Raw genomic sequence first — 11715 nt, 5'->3', positions numbered from 1 at the left:
CACACATAAGGGAAACGGAAATCTAAGGAGGCCACCTGAAGACAGACGAGCAACTAAATAAGAGGATTATAACAGTGGATAACATGAATATTGATCTGGTGTTATTGCTTGGCTGACTGGTCAAATTAGGTAGGGGACCTAATTTGACCAGTCAGCCTCACTACAGCTTTCATTCAGTACTTTTCCATTCATCCCACCCATCCAGCCTGTTAGCCACACCCACATCATCAGTCCCAACTCCCACCTTTTCACTGCAGCTGCTCTTGATCACCAGTCAGCCAGTTTAAAGAGTCCTGCAGAGCACACGCTTTTCCTACGTCTGCTGCAACAGTGCTCCAGGTAACTAGACCTGCAAGCAGCTTTACACAACAGCATGGATGTGGATATAGTACGGGTGATGTTAACATGGTAGTTAGGCCTGTTGATGATGAATTAGTATGTCCATGATATAATGTGAACTGTTTTATGTTTGACAGAAACGGCAAACCCATCCTCCACTAAATGTTGGTGAGGTCGAAGCTACTCCAAGTTTCTTCTGTAAGTTTTCAAAGTGGTTACTATTCATTCTGAGTAACTCATGATACTGAAAATATAGATTATCTGGCAATTTCAGATTTTTAATACAAAAATTCTCAAGGTGGTGTTATTATGGACATGCAGTTAATGTTTTACACTTTGTCGAGGGCAGGGAGGGATTTCTAAATGCCATTGTGTGTATTTGAACAACATTATTACTATGGGTGTGTAAAGTATTGATGTGACAGCGGATAGTTCTGAGTTTATTCATTTGTGGATAAGTTAATGGCAGTTTGTGAACGTGACACTATTAGCTTAGCTTTCTATTTGTAGTATGCATGCCTAGATTCAGCAGTGCGCCAGGGGCAGCTGTACCGGTTCACCAATGAGTCCCATGGCAAAGCCATAGAGCTCCATGTGCTGCAGGTGTGCCCTAAGAGGGCTGCACAGCATCAGGCCGTGTTTTAACGGAGGCAGCTGAAAGACTGAGGCAAGCTGGAGCATGCCCTGCACACGTGGAGGTGCTGAGGCCTCTGCAATATTAGTCAAAGATCTATAGTCCCTTGATGTGGTTGCATTTTCTATTATGTTTTCAATGTTCATTTGTTGCGTGTGTGTTTTATTGGAACTGCTATAACAGGTTCCAGTCTGTTTTCAATCCAATACACTCGTACTATTAGTGTTAGTGTCCAACTAGCTATTTGTTTTTTTATTTTGTGTTTAAGAATTCTGTTTATGTGTAAACACAGTATCACTGTGACTTAATGAAATATCATAATGAATGGTATCTTATTTTTTATATTTGTGCAGATGTGATGGAGTTTCCTCTCAGACAGAACACGGACGGCTTTGCTAAGGTTTAGTTTGCGTTTTGGACGTTTTTTGTTTTGTTAAAGGTGTTTTGTTAAAAGTACTCTGTTAGGTGTTTTGAGGTTGTGTGTATTTTAAATTTTCAGATTTATGCAAGGGTGAATGAGGGGGTCCACACTACTATGTATAACATGGATTTATTCTTAATCTAGTTTTTTTTGTTTTCATATTTAGAAAGTAATTTTTTTGACTTTTATTAGTACCAGATGTCTTTTTTTTTTTTTTTTTTTTTTTTATTGAGCCAAATCTGAAAAGAACATTTTAGGCCTTTTGTTTTGGAGTAAAACCCAGACATATTCAATGATACTATAAAGAGCAGGGATTGAGATTTAATCTGTGTTGCTCTCAAGTAAAGAATGTATGAACTCTTTATGAAAAGGGCCAGTCTCAAAGCATTTGAACATACCTTATTTCTCTGATTCATACGATCAACTTGTTCAACTTCAGAAAGGGATATAATGAGTCAAATGTCTTTTTATTGAGAACAGCCCGGGTCAGTCAAAATACCTGTCATTCATTCTTTGTCAGTAGGTGGAATTATTTAGATGAGATCCTTCACGTGATGTTGAGTGGTAAGGTAGAGTGAAATGAAGAAAAAGTTTATTCTTCAATTTAGAGTTGTTAATTATTATTCTATTGCCTCTTCTGTATTTTTTTCCTCCTGAAAAATGAATTTTACACATTCACGTTTGAACATTTACTGAGAGTAAATTACTTTAAACACCAGAAGCTGAAGTGCTACCTACCTCTCTGTGAAACAGGCCTTTAGTCACAGTTCCTTGATTGGATAAGTTGGATTTTTAAAAGATAAATTTAAAAAATATTTTTTATTTTTCATGTCTTGTCTGCTGTAGAGATGCACATTGCATGCAGACTTGTAAGATTATAAACTTTGAAATCTTCAAGTGAGGTTAAGAGGAGAGGAGATATCCTGAGGGACTTTCATAAGAATTGCATTTTAACTTGTTTGACTTCTCCAGTGTTTCCATTGGGATGCTCCACATGTCTCCATGTGTCTGCAGCTCTATGGAAAGGAAAGGGAGCACCTAAATCTTAGTTCAGTACATTACATTTTCATCCACTGATGTGGCATAAGAACCTTAACAGCATTTTGTAGCAGGATGGCAGAGCACGAACAGTTGAGGACTGTGAGTATGCAAATAGGTGTGATTTATGCTGTTGCAGCCCTGCTGATGTCTTTTTCTCAACCAGTTGGCAAAATAAAGGACTATTTTAATGGGATGGAATTTGAGCAATGTGGTTCACTACATGACAATTGCCTATTCCTATTCTCGATTGAGAATTCCCTGCTGATTGATAAGAACATGGATGAAGATATAATTCAATTCACTGATCAGTATGTGACCTGTGGATGGCCACATCAAGATAAAACACTGTTGGCTATTATTGTCCTATCAGTTAAACAGCATTCAAAGTGACACATCAGAGTTTGTAAAAAAGATTAGAATGGTTTGTTGCTTCAATTTTTCTCTGCCAATGTCTGCAAAAATGTTTTTAACCCGCAGTGTGACTAAAGAGTAAGACAAGAAAAACATGTTCATGTTGGGCAAATGGCGTGTTGAAATGTGCATGCAAGAATCGAGAAGAAAAAAACCCGAGAAAATGGATAAAGGGCATGCTTCAAAAATGATTAAGCTTTTTCAGTTGATCATGCAAGTTATGACACTGTAGAGTGGTTGTTTGCACACTTGGGCATTAATCAGACCATCTTTGAAATTGCATACAATCACATTGCCAGGAATACACAAATGGTGTTGAAAAGGCAGCCAAATGAGGTTTGAATCAATCAATCAATCAATATAATGCACCACTATAAGAATGCTTGATATACATTTTGTTGTTGATGCCTATGCATAGCATACAGCGTCTTAAACATTTCCAAATCTAAAGTAGAGATTGATTAGGAAATGCGTGTTCTAGAAAGATTGTATTTGTGTGAATTGGGGGAGATGTGGTTAAGATGAGTTTGCCATTATGTCTGTTAAAATAAAAGGCGTCATCACAAAATTTTACCACAGAGGATATGTATATGGCTAGTTCTCTTAACAGGTACAGGAACAAGCCATGAGATGCAATATTTAATAACATGAGCATGGTAACATTTGTATCCGAGTATCGTTTTCTGTCTAGAGATTAGACATCTCTGAATAGCATAAAGCTTGACAATGATTGTGGTGTTATATTACGGAACACACACTCACACAATCTGCAGTTTATTGTGTACGCTTTTCTAAGACAAAGTCCAGAATTGGATCATTTTGCAGTTGTTTCTACCATATTGTGAAGATGTGCAACTCAAACCAGCAGGATTTTAGACACACAAGCATTTCTACATCACTAATCATGTGAGACTGGGTGATGGAGCGCTGCATTCAGTCAAATCAATTGTTGATTTCAATGGAAGCACATTTGAAATGGATGCAGATGAATTGGATAATATCCAAAGTTCCATTTACAATGAGAGTGTTGTAGAGAATGTCTGGTGCCAGAGCAGGAATTGGAGCATTCTGAGTGCCAACAGCTGCTTTCCAAAAAGAAACCTGCGCCTTATGAACCATGGAAAATATTCCAGATTTAGCGCTGAGGTAGAAAGTTGGACACTTGGAAAAGAGAAACAACTTAAGTGACAGTCTGGCATTACCTCGATCTGCTTTGACCCGATAGACCTTTTTACTACAGCCAGTCCAGGGACAAGTAAGAGCCATTTAATAAAGGCTTTTTACTACGAGGCAATTCAACTGTTGTCCACACAGTATCCTATTCCAGATGACATTTGTGTTGTATTGCCTGCTCCAACTGGGATAGCTGCATACAATTTATATGCCACTACTATCCACAATGCATTTGGCATTGGAAAAGATTTACACTTGTAATACACACCTTTGTGGAGGAAAAGCCAAACTTGTTACGTGCTAAATATAGCAAATTGCAGCTTTTGATCATTGACAACACCTCCATGGTTGATCACAGGCTTTTGGCCTACATCTGTGGAAGATTAAAAGAAATTTAACAATCAGGTGATTCCCTATTTGGAAATGGCAGCTGCAGTTGGAGAGTATATCCAGTTAAAGGGAAACCCCTTTTTTATAAATTATGTAGATGTAAATTTGTGATCTAGTCTGTTTAAAGTCTCCGAGTTGAACACCACTGTGCGACAAACGAGTCCTGCATTTTCTGAGATGTTGAACAGAGTGAGAACTCATTCAAAAAGACATTAATGCTGGAGAGTCGTGTTGAAGTGTTGCGAGACAGGTAAAGTCAGCACAGCTTTACACATTTATGCCAAAAATAAACTAGTAAATGAGAACAGTACTGAGCAGCTCTTTAAAACTTGTCTTAAATATATTGTGATAACTGCTCAGGATTTTGTAAAGAGGAAAGCTTGAACTGATGACTGTACTTCATGCTCGAACATCTCACACATGTCTGGATGAACGGCTATATTTGAGAGATACATGTGTTATGTTCTGCAAAAATGTTGATGTGATGGTTGGTGTTTGTGACACAGTTGCTCATATTTCTTTTCCAATGATAAAAATATGTTCGTCAAACTGTGTTTGTCAAATTTGATGACCGTAAAGTAGCCACTCACAGGAGAAAACACTTTGCTTATGCACCAGCTGTTGCAATGGGCTCTACAGGTATTAAACCCAAAGAGTCAAGAGTGACTGACAAAGGTGGACTGTGTCAGTTTCTAGAAAAGCTTCCCTGGGCATGTCATTGAGGCTGTATTGTCTCTAACAAATCTTTTCTGCAGGATAAGTGTACACTGCGTTTAGTCATGTGAGAATCTGTCTGGATCGATCGCACCTGATGAACATGCACAATTCAACCAGGCATGTGGTAGATTTAGCTTGGTGTACTCAGCATTTGCAGCTTAACTATACCGCTGTGACAGAAATATGGCCAGCTGTTGCTTTCTCTAAAACTGTAAAGATCGATGGATCCATTGTTGTCCACACAGTTCATCTTATTGTAGCAGCAACCAAATGTTGATTGATTTGAAAGACCAACAACATGGTTGGTTTGGCATGTATTTTGCAGATAATTTGGTTACAAGTACCTGGTGTCAATTTGAAACATTTGGCGTACAGCTTTCCTGCACTCGACATTTTTAATCAAAATATAGGGAAGTTACTATCTAAATACTTTAAAGAAAACAGTTGTTTTGTGATCCCCTGTTCAAATGACCCTTCAAGGTGGAAATAAGGCCATGAAAATAATGACTCACCCTTTCACACCATGAACTGTGTAGTACTCGAGACTTGCTGAAGATATATTCCACTACATTCTATCCTACTGGTTTTCAAAAGCCTGCACTTTTAGAAGCTTTGCTAAGAAGCATCAATGCATAAAGGAGCCTTCACAGAACCAAAGCATTTAGATGAGTCTTGAAGCTATTGGCGGCAGCCAAAGCAAGATTTTTAATTTATTTAATTCCTGTCTGTCTCTGTTTCTGGGCATGATCTTCCCCTGCAGCTCTGCTCTCACTCACCTGTTGTTCATTGCATCAGCTTAGTGTCTCATGTGTTCTTAGTGTTTGTTTTCATTCCTCAGGCCTATTTTGCTCCTTGACTTATCACAGATTTTCTCCATTACACTCCAGCCATGACCCCACCTTTCACTTTACACATCCTGCTCCAATGCCTCAGAATCTACTCCCCCTCCACCCATCCATATTCAGTTTATTGTTGTCATTTCGGTTTCATTCTATTGTTTGTAACACCTATATCATCACTAAGGAAAAAAAATGTAATACATAACATTAACAAAAACTAATGCTACTTTAGTGTATCTAACATAATCTGAATTGAGTTGAATTATAATCATTTTAGCACATGGATTCTGCCCTGATTATGAAGTCAAAAGTTAAATCAAATGATTTAATTAATTTTATGATTAATTCAAATTCAATATAATTGTTCTTGTAAATTTCATCCAGAAGTTTTAGGCTTTGTCTGAAACCACTGACTCATCCCTATATAGTCCACTATAAAGTGAGTTTTCAATTATGTAGAGGTGTCTGGATGTTTGTCTTACATCCCCAATATAGTGCACTCATGCTTTCCCATAATGCATCATGATCTGCGCTGTCCTACGCATCGCCAACTGTCACCTGTTCTGCTTTTAGCCGAGCCACTTTCGTAACTTATAATGTTAACAGGTGGTTGGTTGAGGGTTTTAAACTGAGAACAACACATGATAAATGATATGCTACATCATGGAGCAGACGTCTGAGCAGTGCTGCTGTGGTGCTGTCTGCATGTGAGGATCTGTTGTGTAGTATGATCCAGACTTTTATAAAGCTTTCACTCAGTACCCATGCTCACACTTACCCTTCTTCTGCTTACATTTCCTGTGCTCCAGCTTTAGTTCTTCTCTTCAAACTGAAAGTGGACGAGTTTTAAAGTTATGTTGTGAAATATGGGAAAGGAGACTTATTTCAGTCTGTACTTTTGTAACTTGTATGTCAGGAAGTTTAGTCAGACGTCATCATGAGTGTCACTCAGTTATGTCAAAGGAATTGAAACCTTGTGTAGTGTGTCTGAGGGGTAGAGTGGTCGTCCTCCAACCAGTAGGTCGACAGTTCAATCCCAGTCTTCAACCATCTGCATGCTGATTTATATCAGCACTAATCTTTTGTAGTGTGTGTGTCTGTATATATTGATCTTTATTGTTAGTTCTCACATGCCAAAAACAACCACTAGCTAAATTTAAAAGCTGAAAAGCTAAATAAGAGCCATTGAGTAATTGTTTGATTCGTAATCCAATTAGTCGATCAATGATTTCAATAATCAAAAGATTTATTGACTATCTGAATACTCATCAGTTGCAGCCCTAAAACACTGTCCATCCAATTGGACTCTCTTTAGGTCAAACGTACAGACCTCCAGTCAGTTTTTTAAAGTACTTTTCTGGATGTTATTTGTATGGTTTAAAGAGAAAAATTAAAGATTCACTCATTATCTACTCACCACTATACCTAGGTATGGATGAAGTGTTTAGATTCCTGAAACTCCAGTGTTTTTATGGACTCAAACAGCTTTGCAGCCAAGTCAATTACAATTGAAGAAATGGTGACTGATTTTTCAAATGTACAAAATCAAAAGAAAAAATAAATTAGAGTAGTACTCCACACTGCTCCTGTGGTGTCCGTTAGCCCCGACATTCAAGTTTGACATTTACAGACCTATGGGTGGCTCGGTAGTTAGAGCAGTAACCAGAAGGTTCACCCCAACCAGTCGTGGCAGATTTCTCCCTGTTAACGAGGGAGGTTTTCCTCTCCACAGTGCTGCTCATTGTAGGAACTGTTGGGTTTCTCTTTATTTAATACGATTTTAAGGTCTTGATCTTCTTTGTAGAGTGACAATGTATTTTATGATTGGGCGCTATACAAATAAAATAGAATTGAAGGTCTGCAGTTTGATCCCAGTCTTCCCCTTTTCGATGTATCCTTGGGCAAAATACTGAGCCCGAAATTGCCCCTTCTCATAAAGAAAAGTGCTGCGTGTGTGCGTGTGCGCACGTGTGTGTGTGTGAGAGAGAAACTGTACTCTGAAGTGCTTTGAGTGGTCATCAAGACTAGAAAAGCTCTATATAAATACAAACCCAATCAGAGTGGACTGCCTAAACTATTCCATTTCAATCAGACAACTGCTGCAGACTGGAGCAGCAGAATGTAGTTGGATTTTGGCATTTAGTCTCTGACTTCATCATTTCTACAGATATAATTACATTGATATAATGGGGAGTGGTGAGTAAATATCCTCAACCCCTCTGGACCTGCACAAGTTTAGAGCCTGACGTGACTGATTTAAGTGTCTTCTATGTGTGGGCCAAGGCAACAGCCACTGTGTGGCCATTCCCCATGAGCAACTCGGCCAACAGGAGAATATATAACCTAATGAGACTGCTAAGTTCGGGCCTTGGCACAGGCTGTTGGGTGTGGTCTTTGACAACTCACAATGAGGTTGTGTAATTGTGTTTTCATCATTTAAGAAACAGCCATGTGTGACAACCCTGGAGTTGTCCTGTCACTAGACTGAGAGTGTGCTGTCTGACCACACATTACATTGGTGCCTGCATCTTTTCTGAAAAAGGTATGAAGTATGTGTGGGGTGGGGATGGGGGGTTGCTGCTTTTTTGTCCTTTTAGTAACGTTTTCAGTGCAGGATTTTTACTTGTGACAGAGTATTTCTGTTCACACATCCTGCGTGAGCTATGCAAAACAAAATGCATGGTGAAAGTTTTCTCTTAATAGTCATATTGACATGATTATACCAGCACACACCTGCTTTACACAATCACACAAATATCCTGCTGTATATGTTTTGAACTTATTAATCATATCTAATTGACTGATCAATTCTTAGTCTGTCTGTGAGCTAGCTACCTGTTCCACTTGTCCAGATCCACGTCTGTCAGTGATTACATGCTAACTTTCATGAGCATTAATTGATTGTTCTCTCAATTTATCACAGCAACTCCTGACCAAAAGAGTGTCCTCCATCCAACCACACCTGTGTCGGCCGTTCAGCTGAATAAGTGCCTGCTCAGAAAACAGTGAATTTCTTTAGGTGAGGAGATGTGGAGTTGTAGGGAGTGTAATCTATCTCTGTCCTGTAGATTTGAGCTACTAAAACATTTTAGACTACAGCAATGTAGCACTCATTTGAGGAATGTAACTGTTGCTTGTATGTTTGGGGTTTGCAGTTTTCAAACAAATGTATACAGAACATTTCACTCTCACAAGAATAGGAAACACAACCCACATATGTTTAAATATTTTAAGCCAGGTGTAGATACTGGAGTTTCACAAGAATCCTCTGATAATCCTGAGGAAGAGGCACTTAATCAAGATGACTCTGCACTTGAAACCGACCATGCATGTTCAAGTAGTGATGTGGATGTAACTAAGAACTTGCCTAAAGTAATTAAGCAAAATTTTGCTGCAGCGTTGCTCTAGTTGGAGCATTTTGCACATGTTCCAGGCACAGAAATTGATGACTTCTTAGAGGAACTGCACTACTTGCTACGTTCAGCAACATTACCCCTCTCCATGAACATTCTTGAAGGTGTTTTTCAGAAACATAGTCCCACAACTGATAGGTCTTAGGTAACAGAAGTAGCCACTGCTCTCTGCGCATCTAACCCATTGCTCAAAGCCAAAGGGAAGGTTGGTCCCCTGAACACATCTTATCTCCACAAACAGTATTATAAAGAAAGCTTTAAGGTTGTAGAACTCATCGAGTACATACTTGATGCCAAGGAAAAAAGACGTTTTCAGTATGTGCCTGTACTGAAGTCTTTGCAGCAGATCTTTGACAGGAGAGATGTTGCAGACAAGGTAGTTGAAAACCACAAAGCACAGCAGAGTAATAGGGTGACTGGTGAGCAACCTACTTACAAATCTTCTCAGGGTGGTTCATTCTTCCAGGAAAACAGTTTTCTATTAGTGGATGAGTTGAGAATTTTAGCAAGTTTATACATCGATGATTTTGAGATTTGCAACCCTCTGGGTACTTCTCGTAAGAAACACAACCTCTGTGGAATCTATTGGAATTTAAATAATTTCCCTCCAGGCTCGCATTCATCACTGTCTTCATTTTACTTGGCACTCTTGTGTAAAACTGAGGATGTGAACAAGTTTGGTTATAACCTTCTTCAAGATATGAAAACTCTGGAGCAAAAGGGAGTTTTCGTTCCATTGCTTGGCAGATGTCTTAAAGGCATGATTCAGTTGGTTGCAGCAGATATCTGGGAGCTCACAGTTTAGCTGGTTTTAATGAGAGCTTTTCTGGTAGGTATATCTGCCGGAGCCGGGACGCCAGGCTAGGGCAGGCAGACCGCCCGTTACGCAGCGAGACGGTGGCTGCAGCCAGGGGGATCGGACAGGGGGAAAAAAAACAATGCTGGGGGAGGGTCTTCCGGACCGGACCATGGCATGCGTGCGCTACCATCGGCCAGCGACGCTGGAGGCGGCAGTGACACTTGCAGAGGACCACCTCACGGTTCATCCCGGCGATCAAGGGGGGGGGGGCAGCCGAAAAAAGTTCTCAAAACATTGCTTTGCCATTAGTAAAGTAATGGAGAATCATTGTCACTGCAATTGACAAAGAGAGGATTTGGAGCTCTGATAACTGGTTACATTTGAAGGAGTCCCTGACACTGATTCTTTGTTGTCCCCCTTGGTCTAACTGACTCTGTTTTGACTGGTCCTTTCCTCCTTTTCTTCTCTCCCTCCATCCATCCTCCTTTCCTTCCTTTCGTTCTCCCTTCTTCCCCTCCTTTCCTTTCCTTGTTTCTTTTATTTCTCTATCCCTCTTTTTTTCCTTTTCACTTTCTTTCCCTTGATCCTTCCTTCCCCGAACCAATCTGTTCGCCTTTTCCAATCTTCTTTCATTCCTTCCTGTCTCCCCCCTTCTTTCCACCATCCCTTTTCTGATCCTTTCTTTCTTTCTTTCTTCCCCCCCCATCATTCCTTCTTCTTTCCCTTGACCCAGGAAGAGAACAGGAGGGTTAACTTTTATTTTTCTCAGTTACATTTTGAACTAGTTTTCTATACTGTAAATGACTTTTTGAGACTACTGAAAAATGTCCCATAAATGTGGTATGGACATGGTCTTATGTTAACCTGTGTTTCTGTGAGTTCACCAGCACATACAGGTGCAAAACTTAACAAGTGCAAATATTTAAGGGGAATGTGCAATGGCATTGTCCAATTTACCAAAAGGTCAAAGGTAAAAAGCAAGGCAAGGCAGTATCATGGCATAGACTCATTTTTATAGGCTGCTTTTTTTATGGATTAAGTACCAAGTATTTGATTTGATCCATTTGATTGGTACTTTCAAAAATAAAGGGAGCAGTGAGCTGTATATGAGTTATTTAATCAGCTTGTCAGAAAAATAATAAAAACTGTGTTTGTGTTAACAGTATCTTGGAGTTCAGATCATCTTACACTCATTTTAAAGACTTTTTTGATGGCTTAAGCAACAGGTACTGTGATTCATTCTCTTGGCACTTTCAAAAATCAGGGGAAGCATTATGCTGTATTATTTTACCAGTTTAAAAAAAAAAACTGTTGCACTATTATTGCCTATTTGGAGAAAAACTATGTTATGGCAACAACTAGTTTCTTATGTTTTTACCATTGAGACTAAGCAAGCTGTAGACTTTCAATTCAATTAAATTTTATTTATATAGCGCCAATTCATAATTTACATTATCTCAAGGCACTTTACATTGAAAGGTCAAGACTTTAAAACAATATTAACATAGAGAAACCCAACAGTTGCCCCCATGAGCAAG

At 39.2% G+C, this 11715-nt stretch overlaps 1 long non-coding RNA gene across 3 annotated transcripts; it reads left to right on the top strand.

The window, feature by feature from the left end:
- The first annotated feature begins 229 nt into the window (after positions 1 to 229).
- On the top strand, positions 230 to 11549 carry LOC109627298 (uncharacterized). Of its 3 annotated transcripts, none has more exons than XR_002202592.2 (5): positions 230 to 339; positions 477 to 537; positions 8449 to 8507; positions 8889 to 8984; positions 10212 to 11549. It is a non-coding gene; the product is annotated as an uncharacterized lncRNA (long non-coding RNA). The 3 variants fall into 3 exon arrangements; XR_011243869.1 differs by having other exon boundaries at positions 231 to 339; positions 8407 to 8507; XR_011243870.1 differs by lacking the exon at positions 8449 to 8507 and having other exon boundaries at positions 244 to 339; positions 10212 to 11546.
- Positions 11550 to 11715: the final 166 nt, after the last annotated feature.

This window comes from Paralichthys olivaceus, chromosome 8, assembly GCF_024713975.1.
Source record: "Paralichthys olivaceus isolate ysfri-2021 chromosome 8, ASM2471397v2, whole genome shotgun sequence".
Lineage (NCBI taxonomy): Eukaryota > Metazoa > Chordata > Actinopteri > Pleuronectiformes > Paralichthyidae > Paralichthys > Paralichthys olivaceus.
Note: the sequence above shows the minus strand (reverse complement) of the source record. Positions and strands in the feature narration are given on the sequence as shown.